The sequence below is a fragment of the Hemibagrus wyckioides genome, linkage group LG16 (genome assembly GCF_019097595.1).
Source record: "Hemibagrus wyckioides isolate EC202008001 linkage group LG16, SWU_Hwy_1.0, whole genome shotgun sequence".
Lineage (NCBI taxonomy): Eukaryota > Metazoa > Chordata > Actinopteri > Siluriformes > Bagridae > Hemibagrus > Hemibagrus wyckioides.
The window spans coordinates 1,924,174-1,939,464 of record NC_080725.1 but is presented as its reverse complement, the minus strand read 5'-3'; positions in this window follow the sequence as shown (position 1 = coordinate 1,939,464).

Here is a 15,291-nt window from a genome sequence, read left to right as displayed (position 1 = left end):
TCTTTTACATATAGGACTTCTTTATTTTTCCATTCATGCTTTTTGTCACAAGATTCATTTATTTTAATAGGCTAATTTTTCCACATGTAGGCCACGTGTTTTTCTTTCGGCAGAGATGTGATTTTTTATTTATTTTTTTACTTCTGAGGGTTGAATTCCTCACGGATCCAGTTTCCTGGTTCAAACCTAAGCTTGGGTTATTGTCTGCAGGGTTTTTTTTCCTTTATCTGGGTTGGTTTCAAAATAAGGAGAAGAACATGGAAGAACGTTCTCTCATGTCTGTCATGTCATCATCTTTACAGTCTGATTGTAACATCATTTTAACATCACTTCGTTTTCACTGTAACATTTATTTTCAGTAGCAAATATTACCGTTTTAAATCTGACCCATAAAGATGCAAATTTTAAACATTTATTGTGAGTTAGTTAGTAAGTTAAAAAGTATTTTTGTTCCCATTGCAGGGAACTGAGTCAAAACTACTACCTGAGGTAACCACCAGTATGTAGTATGCACCAGTAAGCGGAAAAATCTAACAGGGCCCATCATGAAGTCCACAAACTGGACTGTGATGTACACAACACAGATGATCATATCAGCACTCTACATAAATATCATGTATTGGAAATGAGCTTTTCCCTGGTAGCACCAGGGACCCGCTGCTGGACTGGACCACTGCTGGGAGATTGTTGACCACCAAGCTTGTTCAATGTCATGTATAGTTTGTCAGGGTTTGGTTTCCATGGTGGTTCTTCCACTGACTGTAAGGAAGCAGGTGGTACTACTCATCCATGTAGTAGAGCCAATGATTTCATTTCCTCCCCTCGGTGCAGCAGACGTGGGGGAGGCGATGGAAAGTCAGAAGGATGAAGCTAAAATTTAGAACCTAATTTACCATCTGTTTTGCACGAGACATCTAGCAGGCATCTCAGCCTCCATGGTTGCTGTTCTATTTTTAGGTTTAATAAGATGTCATCTGGGTGGCACACTGTGCAGCAGGTAGCATTGCCGCCTCACATCTCCAAGGTCCCCAGTTTGATCAATGAGCTCAAGTTATTGTGTGTTAAAATTCTGTTCATGTTCTCTTGGCATCCATGTAGGTTTGCTTCCAGGTCTCAGGATTCCTCACATCTCCCAAAACATGTATGTCATTTAGGCTACACTAAATTGCCCCAATGTGTGTCAGCATGATGCCCTGCAATGGACTGGTGCTTTGCTCTGGATGGATCTCATACTAGAGTTAGAGTTCAGGTCCACTACGATTCTGATCAGAATTAAGAAGAAGAAGAACTGAGGGCAAGAGGCCTTTATTATGGCCACATACACATACATTACAGCACAGTGGAATTCTTTTATTTGCATATCCCAGCTAAGGAAGTTGAGGTCAGAGAGCAGGGGCAGCTATGATACAGCGCCCCTGGAGCAAAGAGGGTCAATCTTGCTCAGCTGCCCAACAGCGGAGCTTGGTGGTGCTGGGTCTTGAACCCTGATCTTCTAATCAACAAATCTCTGAAGAGAATGTTCTTTTCTAGCACTAGATAAAGCAAATCTCTGCAGAGAATGTTCTCTTCTAGCACTAGAATAATTAAATAAAACCATATATTTCTTCAAAGGAAATCCATTCCAATTCGTATATAGACTTTATAAACTTTACTACCAAATTCTGCATCACCTACTGAGTTATTAGTGTTTCTCAGTAAAGTTCATTGTTGTGTTCAGGCTGCTGTACATCTAAAGCCTCCAGGGAATTCTGTCTCAGTGCCACATGCTGGATTTGTGATTATGGAGACAGAATTTAAATGTGCAGCCACTGGCCTGTGAAATCTCCTTTTTATAGAGCTATGTGTGACTCAGCCAAGCGCCCGGCCATTTACTTAAATTAATATTAGTTCGGACGCTATCTTACAGCTTAGAGCAAAGTTCTTCCCTGTCAGTTAGGATTATAGAGCTTAGGTTACTTCTCAACAATGCAACAGGTTGATCATGCCAACTTATAGGAAGGTCTTTGTATATTAAAAATTATACATTCTTGCGCAGTATATTGTGACACCAGTATAGGAAACACAGGAAATTGTGAGGCACTCCTCTGGAAACTAAACAAAAAAGGATGGAATAATAAGCATTAAATAGTAAGAGCTCAATTTTATAATTAAACAACTGAATAAATAATCACTTTTTGTCAATGTAATACTTTTTTTCCTATTTTTTTTACTTTGTAATAAAGACTTTCACATGTTCTTTCTGTTTCCACATGGGAAACCGAGAAGTGCAAAATAAAATAAAATAACAAATCCAGAACAAAGTAGCAAATCTGGAAACAAAATAAACAAATCCGGAAACAAAATAAACAAATCCGAAAACAAAATAAACAAATCCGAAAACAAAATAAACAAATCCGGAAACAAAATAAACAAATCCGGAAACAAAATAAACAAATCCAGAAACAAAATAAACAAATCTGGAACAAAATAAACAAATCCGGAAACAAAATAACAAATCTGGAAACAAAATAAACAAATCCAGAAACAAAATAAACAAATCTGGAAACAAAATAACAAATGCAGAAACAAAATAAACAAATCTGGAAACAAAATAAACAAATCTGGAAACAAAATAACAAATCCAGAAACAAAATAAACAAATCCGGAAACAAAATAAACAAATCCGGACACAAAATAACAAATCCAAAAAGAAAATAAACAAATCCAGAAACACAAGGACAATGCAGACAAAGCGGTAAAAGGTAGAAATGGTAGGTATATTCTGTGAATTCTTACCTCTGATTGCACGAAACATCGGTCACTCAGGATATGCAGCAAGTAGGAAATTGCATGTTTTGTTTTGGGATTTGTTATTTTGTCTTGGACACCGTAGTTTTCTCTAAGTTCTCCACATGCATTTACACCTAATTTATTTAATTGGTTTAACTAACCCACCTTCACACTGGCACCTGTGTGTACCTGAGCCCTGGTTCGAAGCTTGAGCTGTGAGGCAGCAGTGCTATTTCCTGTGCCACCCGAGCAAAAACGAAAGAGATATTAATACAAGTGAGACATACTGACGGTTCACATACATTAATTACAATAAGTGTCAAAAAAAAGATTTTTAAAATCTATATCACCTGAAAATTGGCCAGTAATTGGACCCATGAGCCAAGACTGTGAAGACTGATGGCATCCTGAATTTAACTAAGTGCCTCTGCCACAAGGTTACACCTTGTCTGAAAGATGGAGCTTTCAAGAGAGGTAATAATCCTAAAAAGGCTTTGAAAGAGAAAAAATAAGCAGTTTGCAGGAGCACAAACTCAGGGCTTTGCAAAGTTTATGTTTATTTAATGAAAAGACAGATACAGGCTGATATTCAGAGTCTGACAGAAATCCACAGATAAACTAAGATTTAAATGTTAAAATCATCCAACAGCGTTAAAACAGCCCTCGGACAAACAAGCTGTCTGCAATGGGCTGAGAAGTCATGATGGATACTTGCTCACATTTTCCTCCAGGCCATGATGTGAATCTTTGATAAAGGAACTCTGTGTGTTTCCTCTGGTGGAGAGGTTGCTTTCGTCTAATTCTGTCCTTTGTCTATGAATCCCTATAGTTCACATCCTGTCACGAAATACGTTACTTTAGAACACAGTCTTTTCATCGTGACGTTCTTGTTTGTCGGGAATTTTCAGCATGTGCTTTTTCATGTTCGCGTGTCGCCTAAGGACGTCTTTTTCCACTCTCCTTAATTGAAAAGTCCTAAGAATAGACATCAGAAATGTTTTTTCTTTTTCGTACCTCTCTGCCTGCTTCATATATAAGCACTCCTGATTAAAAAGCTCCATCAAAGAGTTGCTTCATACGATCCCCTGCTGTAGCTTGTGTGTATGCGCATATTAAATATTAAAGACATATTATCAAAACTGATTTCTAATATTCTGCAGCAGAGGGACCAGGAGGTATGCAGTGAATTAAATGGGTCTCCAGTCAGGGAAAAATAATCAGAGATGTTTTATAGTTAATATGCATAACATGCCCATTTTGCAGCATTTGGGTCCCATTTTAGTGGTGTAGAAATGCTGGAGCATCTCCGATCAATATTACTGAACAACACACTATCTACCACTGGGGTTAGAGAAAACATCAAAATTCATTTCAGGGCAAAACATCATTCATTTATAATGAGAGCATTCTGCTAGGATAATCAGTGCTTAGAATAAATACAATTTTCAAGCTAATGGCCAATAAAAGCTAACTTTTTTTTCCATTGCTGATCTCCTAATATTATGATATACTGTATGCTTGTCTATTTTTCTTTTAGATTTAGCATAAGTATTCATCTGTAACTTAATCGGAACAAATGTTGTCATCAGATTGTGTAGAAAGGAATAAATTGTGTCATCTTTTGATTAGAGGCAATTATGTGCCCCTTATGAAGCTAATTCATGATAATAATTATAACTGTCAGTGAAGGTGACATTCACCAAAGTCCTAGGCTAACATTTGTTTTACATTATCTCATGATTACTGAGATGATTATCTAAGATCATCATCTCAGTAATTCTGAAAACAATAAAACAACAGTAAGGCGGAACTTATTCAGTTGTTAATTACAGGTGTGTGTGTGTGTGTGTGTGTGATAAAATCTTTGTTAGTTCAATGCAACAAACTTCAAACAACAAAACATCATAACAGGAGCAGAGGATTTATTTGTGGCCGAACAGTCGAGCTCTCTAGACTTCCGAAAGAAAGACTATACAAATAAATCACAAGTATTAATCTCTCTGAACCAAAGAAAAGGATAAAACAACTTAATGTATTGTGTATAAATGGTCCATAACAATTAAGAAAATGATACCTGGGTACTATACATTAATTACCATGCACAGAAGATAAGAAATGTGACAGGAACCAAAATCTAATTTAGATTCATATTCATGAAGAGCAGATGCGTGTATGTGTAGAAGTAATTCGATTTCACTTTAGGTTTCTTACTATTATACCTTAAATTAGAATTTTTGTTCATGTGTGGTGGTCTGTACCTCTGAAGACTGCAGACGTTCCTGAAGAAAATGCATTTGTCTTTTACAGGTATCTCAAGCAGCAGTGAATTCTATTATTTTACCTTCAAAAGTGAAAAGAGATTAAAATAAGCATTAAATACTAAGAGCTCAATTTTATAATTAAACAACTAAATAAATAATCACTTTTTGTTAATGTAATACTTTTCTTCCTATTTTTTTTTACTTTGTAATAAAGAGTTTCACATGTTCTTTCTGTTTCCACATGGGAAACCGAGAAGTGCAAAATAAAATAACAAATCAGAAAACAAAATAACAAATCCGGAAACAAAATAACAAATCTGGAAACAAAATAAACAAATCCGGAAACAAAATAAACAAATCCGGGAACAAAATAAACATATCCGGAAACAAAATAAACAAATGCAGAAACAAAATAAACATATCCGGAAACAAAACAAACAAATCCAGAAACAAAATAAACAAATCCGGAAACAAAATAAACAAATCCGAAAACAAAATAAACAAATCCAAAAATAAAATAAACAAATCCGAAAACAAAATAAACAAATCTGGAACAAAAATAACAAATCTTTATTTAACTAAACTTTAAATTTAAAATTTAAAGTTTTAATTTCTGACTGCTGCACCAGAGCATCAACAATTTGATAGCTGACTTGATTAGATGTATTTCTGGTTCACTGTGTTATATAGATACTAAGTGTAAAATTACTAAGAGTAATATTTACTGTGTGATGAAAATATACTTAAATTGGCTCCTAACTCACTCTTTGTGCTCAGATAGCCAAGATGAAATTAAATCTTAAATATTAAAGCTGGTAAAACAAGTATTGAATGTTTTACAATTTTTCTCAGTAAATATATTTCTAAAGGTGCTGTTGACATGAAATTCACCAGATGTTGGTAACAACCCATGCAATCCACCCATGCAAAGAAATCCTGCCCGCTGGTCAGTGCAAATTAATATCAGCTATTTCAATCCCAACTAATGGCCTATAAAAAGGTGTCTCATGATGGGTAAAAGCAAAGAGCTTTCTCTAGACCTTCACAACCTTATTGTTGCGAAACATTCTGATGGCACTGGTCACAGAAGGATTTCAAAACTTCTAAATGTTCCTCCTGTTGGGGCCATAATCTGGAAGTGGATAGAACATCATTTCACTATAAAACGGCCACCACTGTGCTCCTCACAGGATTTCTGACAGAGGAGTGAAAAGAATGATCAGAAGGGTTGTCCAAGATCCAAGAACCACCTGTGGAGAGCTTCCAGAAACACCTGGAATTAGCAGGTACAATTGTTTCAAAGAAAACAATAAGTAATGCACTTAAGCACCTTGGCCTATAAGCACACTAACCACACAAGACTCCACTGCTGAAGAAAAAGCATGTTGAAGCTTGTTTAAAGTTTGCTGCACAACATTTGGACAAGCCTGTGTCTGGTCAGATGAGGCCAAAAGTGAACTCTTTGGATGTTGAACATGTTTGGAGGCAAAATGGCACTGCACATCACCCCCAAAACCACCATACCAACAGTGAAGTTTGGAGGTGGGAACATCATGGTTTAGGGCAGCATAGAGTACCAGCAAACTTCATATAATTGAAGGCAGGATGAATGGAAAAATGTACCGAGACATTCTTGATAAAAAATCTGCTGTCATCTACCAGGATGATGAAGATGAAACAAGGGTGAACATTTCAGCAAGACAATGATCCCAAACACACAGCCAAGGAAACTCTCAACTGGTTTCGGAGAAAGGCCAATCACCTGACTTGAATCCAACTGAAAATCTATGGAGAGAACTAATGATCAAATTTCATAGAAGAGACCCATGAACCCTTCAAGATTTGAAGACTGTATATGTCTAAGAATGGGCCAAAATCACACCTGATCAATGCATGCAACTAGTTTCTCCATACAGGAGGCGTCTTGAAGCTGTCTTCAACGACAAAGACTTTTATTTGAAGTATTAAATAAATTCCAGTAAGCGTGTTCAATACTTTTTCCATGTGTCATTTCACATAACTTTATTTATGTGAGAAATTATGGTTTGATTTCTTTGCATAGGTGGATTGCATGGGTTGTTACCAACATCTGGTGAAAATTTCATGTCAACAGTCTACTTTAGAAATATATTTACTGAGAAAAATGTTAACACGTTCAATACTTATTTTACATTGTGTTTTGGGGAAATGTATACTGTATTCATGGTTTCTTGGTCAAAACTTTTTTGTCTGTTTGGCCACAGTGACGTCCAGTGTGTTGGATGCACTGCTACACCTACAATTTACACTGAACAAAATTATAAACGCAACACTTTTGTTTTTGCCCCCATTTTTCATGAGCTGAACTCAAAGATCTAAGACTTTTTCTATGTACACAAAAGACCTATTTCTCTCAAATATTGTTCATAAATCTGTCTAAATCTGTGTTAGTGAGCACTTCTCCTTTGCTGAGATAATTCATCCACCTCACAGGTGTGGCATATCAAGATGCTGATTAGACAGCATGATTATTGCACAGGTGTGCCTTAGGCTGGCCACAATAAAAGGTCACTCTAAAATGTGCAGTTTTAGTGTATTGTGGGGGGGGTCCGGGGTGGGGGTGGGGGGGTATCAGTATCTGGTGTGACAACCATTTGCCTCATGCAGTGCAACACATCTCCTTCGCATAGAGTTGATCAGGTTGTTGATTGTGGCCTGTGGAATGTTGGTCCACTCCTCTTCAATGGCTGTGCGAAGTTGCTGGATATTGGCAGGAACTGGAACACGCTGTCGTATACGCCGATCCAGAGCATCCCAAACACGCTCAATGGGTGACATGTCCGGTGAGTATGCTGGCCATGCAAGAACTGGGATGTTTTCAGCTTCCAGGAATTGTGTACAGATCCTTGCAACATGGGGCGGTGCATTATCATGCTGCAACATGAGGTGATGGTCGTGGATGAATGGCACAACAATGGGCCTCAGGATCTCGTCACGGTATCTCTGTGCATTCAAAATGCCATCAATAAAATGCACCTGTGTTCGTTGTCCATAACATACGCCTGCCCACACCATAACCCCACTGCCACCATGGGCCACTCCATCCACAACCTTGACATCAGCAAACCGCTCACCCACACGGCGCCATACACGCTGTCTGCCATCTGCCCTGTACAGAGAAAACCAGGATTCATCCGTGAAGAGAACACCTCTCCAAAGTGCCAGACGCCATCGAATGTGAGCATTTCCCCACTCAAGTCGGTTACGACGACGAACTGCAGTCAGGTCGAGACCCCGATGAGGACGACAAGCATGCAGATGAGCTTCCCTGAGACGGTTTCTGACAGTTTGTGCAGAAATTCTTTGGTTATGCAAACTGATTGTTGCAGCAGCCGTCCGGGTGGCTGGTCTCAAACGATCTTGGAGGTGAAGATGCTGGATGTGGAGGTCCTGGGCTGGTGTGGTTACACGTGGTCTGCGGTTGTGAGGCCGGTTGGATGTACTGCTAAATTCTCTGAAACGCCTTTGGAGACGGCTTATGGTAGAGAAATGAACATTCAATTCATGGGCAACTTAGGTCTTAGATCTTTGAGTTCAGCTCATGAAAAGTGGGGGCAAAAACAAAAGTGTTGCATTTATAATTTTGTTCAGTATATATTCACTGGGAAAACCAAACCAACAAACTACTATATAATATTGCATGATATAGAATAACAATTCCAATAATAGTCTTGTGTTTTTAAAATGATTTTATTTTCTCATTTTATTCACCCAGAATAAAATCAATACCCCCAGTTTCTGGTGATAGACTATATGCATTTGCACTCTGTTGTTCAGCTAAAATGTGCTATGACCTGTGATAACAGTGGTGTTTTTGCAGCTCTGTTTGCTTTAAGGTGTCAAGGTCCATCAGGAGATCAGTACATCAGGTCATGTGAGTATATCCTCCTCGGCCACTACTGCTAGTGGAGAATCTTATCTGTAGAGACGGGCTGTGACCTTCTGTCTCCTCCACAGGAGTTCAAAGCCCTGTACACCACCCCGAGATCAGCATCAGCATCAGCATCAGCTCATCCTCTCTATCCACTCACGAGAGAGAGAGAGAGAGAGAGAGAGAGAGAGAGAGAGAATGCATTCAGGCATGAAAGTTAAAGAAAGCACGCAAGCTCAAACAGATTAGGACACAGTCATATCTCCTAATGTACAGGCAAGTAATGCTTAGGAAATTTTGCTGCAGGATCCAGTTTCTAATTTATTATTTTTTACTGCATTTAATTACATTTACATGCTTTAATGATCCACATAAAGGTGAGTCATATTCCATTATGCTTTTTGTACAGACCAATAAAGAACAAAAAGGAAGAAAGCATTGAGTATTTTTGGCTCATTGATGCACGTGGGGAGAGAAGGCTGGCCCGTGTGATCCGATCCAACAGAAGAGCTACTGTTGCTCAAATTGCTGAAGAAGTTAATGCTGGTTCTGATAGAAAGGGGTCGGAATACACAGTGCAGGACGGGTCAGGGCAAAAGTGGGACCAACACAATATTAGACAGGTGGTCATAATGTTATGACTGATCAGTGTATACACTGGTGATGTTCAAATACAAACTCTCATTGTCCAGAATGGTACATCTTAGGTGCAAGGAAACCAATTTGCTAGTTGCGTCTCCATGGCAACCTGGAGTCGTAGTATTGACTCCTGGCAAATTTATAGTACAGCGACTGGTGACTTGCATTGATCAAAGCATTGCAAATGCGAACATAGCTTTATTCCTTACTCTTTCGAGATGATAGCTTGGTAGCTGTGTAATAGGTAAGAGCTATGCAGAGGGAGAGAATTGGCAAATGACCAAATTAGGAGAAAAATGGGCAAGCGTAAAAGATTAGAATCACAGCCTATAGACTGGCCTGGCTACACAAGGGATCAGCAGGCTGAATAAACAACCCCATTATCAGCTCTGGCTCAAGCAAATACCCATTTTTCTCTTGTACCTCAGTGATTTACCACCCTGCCTATTGCTGCCATATGGCAGCAAACCATTTTGTTGAAAGTTAACAAAAGCTTGGTCTCAGATGCTCCAACATCTACTGTAAACTTATCTCTCATCTCTTTGGATATGTGTATATATGTGTGCTTTGTGCACTCGTTACCAGCAGCTTGTGAGACAAGTTATAAAAGTCACAGTAATGAAAAACCTCTCATGTTTGCTGACAGAGTTCAGGAAAATTCATTTCATCTGTCCATGCTCCTGACCACAATTAGTGACTGAAAGCACCAGACTATCTAGCGATAGCTTGAATTTTGGCTTGTAAGACTACACTACAACTCAAAATTCGACCAAATACAGCCACCTTACTTCAGCAATTCCTCCACAATCCTTAAATCCTGGAGCACTGACTGCTAGAGCAAGAAAGCACTTTTTGAATTGACAGAAAGAACTGAGAGTTGTATAGAGACATGGTTGGACGTTTTTCATCCATATCCTGTATTTATCCTGCATTTGCAGCCTGGGTTTTCCTTCTGGTAGCTTTATTGGTAGCTGATGGAGAACTGCACAAAATGTTCCTCACATCCCTCACCTTTAAGAAATATGGCAGCAGTCTATGTTTGGATAGTCATTATTTGTCGCCTAATGGGTAGCTTAATGTACTACCATCACTTTTCCCCGTTGCTACGACATAATTAGGTTTCATTTGTTTTGTTGTCAGCTAAAGACATTGTGCCTAAAGAAACAGCTCCGGATTTTTAAAACCGATGGTAAGTTCACAATCATTTATAGATAAAGGTCAAATTCGATTAGAGTAAAAGATATTCTCTTTCCTCTCTGTGCTGAGGGAGGTTTATTTGACAGGGTGAGATTGTTGAGGACGCCCACATTAGGTTCACAGCCTCTAGCCTGCCAGACGAATCTGACACTGAGAATGTGGAGAAGTAGCTACTGGCTAAATTACCACCACTGGGAGTGCACACTACAGCAGAATACTGGCAGAAAAAGGTTTGCTTCCTCCATCTCTGTGTGAGACTGATAGGTTCGGCCCACCAAACAAATAGCTTTTCTCAGCAAACATGAAGGACTGTGTATAAAGGGCTGAAAGTAGTATCTTCCATCCATCCATCCATCCATCCATCCATCCATCCATCCATCTATCCATCCATCCGTCCATCCATTTTCTGTAACACCTATCCTACATAAGGTTGTGAGGAACCTGAAGCCTATCCCAGGGAACTCAGGGTATAAGGCTGGGGGCACCAGGGATGAGGTGCCAACCAATCACACACATACTCACACACTACAGACAAATTAGAGATGTTTATCAGAAAAGAATGCAGGTATTTGGACTGGGGAAGAAAACCGGAGAACCAGGAGGAAACCCTCAGGGCACAGGGAGAGCATGCAAACTTCACACACACAGGGCGGAGGCAAGAATCAAACCCCCAATGAAGGACTTGTGAGGTAAACATGATAAGCACTTTTTAATTTTTCTTCCCCAAATCTATCAAAGCATCTTTTTCCAGCCCATTTCCGAGCATTCTGATAGATATACCATTACAAATTCTCACGTGTTAGCTTTTAGAATTGACTTTGCTCATGACTGTACTTGAAATAATGTAATATGAGAAGGCATATTATAAACAAATAAAGAAAATGCCTTGGAATTAGGACAAGCCCTAGATGACCTTCAGAGCAACTTAGCAGCTGATCTTCTTTTAGGGTTCAGTGACTAAAACCAACTTCTTACACAGTCACCGTTTGGTCCATAAAGCCTCTGAGAAATTGCAGTGCATGCAAAATTGTGGAGAGAATCTCTCTCACAAACACATACACACCCAGTATTTCTATGAGCTGAGAATCCTGCAGCTTTGCCATTTAGAGAGAGATATATGGCTGCGTCAGTCTAGCATTCTGTGAGGCCAGGGAGCGATTAAAGCCAGTTTATTCTCTCAAATCAGCAGAGGCAAAGTGTGCTGTTCAAACAGGGAAGGCAGAAAAAAGCCTCTGATCCTCTCTTCTCCAGCTATCAGGATACATACAAATGCCTGCATTCTTTTGGTCTCAGAAACTCAGGCTTAGATTCATGGAGAGAAAAGGAAAATGCAAATGGATCCGAAATCCTCACAGCACATTTAAAGTTTATAAGGCAGCACAAAACACAGCCGAAACAAACGTTTCATCCCGGGGCTGAAGATCTTTCTGGATTTGGAGTGTTACTGCTGAGGCATTTTTAAAGTTTAGGAAAATAGATATCACTTTGTTTCAACTATGTTTTATTGTGGTGTTTATCTGTGAAAAAGTGGATTTATCTGCCCAGAATTTTAGAAAGTCAGTGAGCCGAGCTTGGCATACTGTCTCAGTTCAAATAACAACAACTGTGTCATGGATCAGTCATCACACGGCATGTTTACATCCAATTCAGTCCAAACCTCCAGTCATGCAGCAATACTGCTCTGAGACAGTGCAGTGGTACAGCACACAGTCACTTTAACTCAGGACTGGCAGACCATTGCACACTGTCTATATTCTGTCCACGTTCTGTCCACCCATCTCACTGTACATTAACTATAACTATTCTGCTTTTTCTATTCTTATTCTATCATATTGTTGTTTATTTTTATTCTATTTTTATTTTTATATACATCGACTAGGCATAACATTATGACCGCCTGCCTAATATTGTGTTGGTCCCCCTTTTGCTGCCAAAACAGCCCTGACCCGTCCTGCACTGTGTATTCTGACACCTTTCTATCAGAACCAGCATTAACTTCTTCAGCAATTTGAGCAATAGTAGCTTGTCTGTTGGATCGGATCACACAGTCCAGCCTTCTCTCCCCACGTGCATCAATGAGCCTTGACCAACCATGACCCTGTCACCGGTTCACCTTGGACCACTTTTGATAGATACTGACCACTGCAGACCGGGAACACCCCACAAGAGCTGCAGTTTTGGAGATGCTCTGATCCAGTGGTCTAGCCATCACAATTTGGCCCTTCATCAAACTCAAAGCTCAAATCCTTATGCTTGTCCATTTTTCCTGCTTCTAACATCAACTTTCAGGACAAAATGTTGACTTGCTGCCTAATATATCCCACCCACTAACAGGTGCCATGATGAGATCATCAGTCTTATTCACTTCACCTCTCACTGATCATAATGATGATCTGTGTATAACTCTGTAAATCTAAAGTAGTTTATAGTTGAATTTCTCAAATTATGTAACTATACACTTTATAGCCAAAAGCTGATGACCAGTCACACTCATATGTGTGTGTCAAGCATCTCATTCCAGATTGTGTTCTTCTTTTGCTGTTATAGTAACCTCTATTTTTCTGGGAGGACTTTCCACTAGATTTTCAAGCATGGGTGTGAGGATTTATACTCAGTTAGCCACGAGAGTATTCGTGAGGTCAGACACTGATATTGGATAAAATGATCTCAGGCGCGGTCAGAGTTCCAGTTCATCCTTAAGGTGATCAGTGGGGTTGAGGGCTGCAGGGAAATCAAGTTCCTCCACACACACAGACCTTTAGATACATTTCTCAATGAAGCTTGTTTTGTCCACAGGGGCTGTAACTTAAATCCAGTGAAGGAAAAACTACAGCATACCAAGAAAAAAGAACATTCTAGACAATGATGTGCTTTAACAGTTTGGATAAAATCCCTTGTGTCCAGAAACTTTTGACCATATTGTGCATTTCTATATGTAAACAACATCAAAAACAATCCAACATGATGCTTAAAGATGTAAACCTCAATCCAGGTAGGATTTATGAGTTATCTTTTATAGCTACACGAACATATCAGGATCTTCATGTCATCCTTAGCACTCATATATTTAAGAATGTGTAAGGATGCATTTAATTTCATAGACTCATTCCCTGATAAGAGCGCCTAAGCTTCTGGGTAAAACGATCGTGCTCAGCGGCTGTTTGAGAGCAGTTTGACGGATCATTTTCTATCATTTGAATCTATTTTTTATTCATATTATTTATTCTGTTATAATTAGAAACTGCACCAAAGTGTAGCAGCAATAATCGCATATGAAGCGTGAACATCAAACTGAATCTGTCGCATAAGCGTCATACGGATTCTAACAAAAGAATAGCCAGGGGTTGTCCATTTCTTTTATGTGTATGAGGGAACCACTGCTCAACAATGCTGCAGTGCTGTGTGTGTGTGTGTGTGTGTGTGTGTGTGTAAGCAGCTCAGCTCTTAAGCCTGTTTCCATGGCAATGTTAAGTACAGGTCCACTATGCAGAACTCATGGTCAGTGATCCCCAGCTAAAGTGAAATCTTAATGTTTCATCAACATCTGCACGGATTTGACAGATTTTCATTTCTGACAGGTCAGTACAGAGCAGTAAAATGACCGTTCGTGTCAAACAGGTTAACATTCAGTGGGATAATGTGTGCAGAGACATTGGGATGATAATACTCTGGAAAATTAAACCAGTGGAAAATAGCGCAAATATTACAACACAGCATATACCCTCGCTGGCCACTTTAATAGGAACATCTGTCCTCCTTCTCATTCATATGACATGTGGTAGCAGTGCTATGCATAAACTCAGGCAGATATACTGTAGGTCAGGAATTTCAGGTTAATGTCCACATCAGTCAGCAGGATCAGAGGGGGAAATGTGGTCTTTTACTGGTTTAAGTATTTCAGAAACATCTCCTGGGATTTTTCATACATATCAGTCTTGACACAAAAAACATCCAGTGAGTCATTCTGCCTAAGGATGCCCTTGCCAGCTTAGAGTGATTTCCTCACACAGTGAATATTTGAATATATTTAGAGTTTTTTTATATTTACATATTGCTTTGAAATGGACAGAGCCTAATCAATTCAGTTTGTAATCAGCTGTCAAAACGTCCTCCATGATTCTGCACTGCAGCCAGGATGAAATCTTTAAATGCAGTTTTTTTATTCTCTCTTTGCACTTTTAGGGGGATTTAAAATGGTAGCAATGGTCTTAAATTAAAATACATAGAAATGAAAAAGCATGTTTCACTTTAAGGAAGTTTATACACTATACTGACAAAAGTTTTGGGACGTCTGCCTTAACGTGCACATGAATGTAATATGGAGTTGACCCGTCCCTCTGTGAACTCATTTACATTGTTTTACATTGTAAAAGGCAATCCTTCACATGGTTCAATATTTTCTACTATATGTTGTGTAGTACTAAACATACACTGTATTGCCAAAAGTTTTGGGACACCCCTCCAAATCACTGAGTTCAGGTGTTGTTTTTCAGGGGTTGGGTTCGGCCCCTTAGT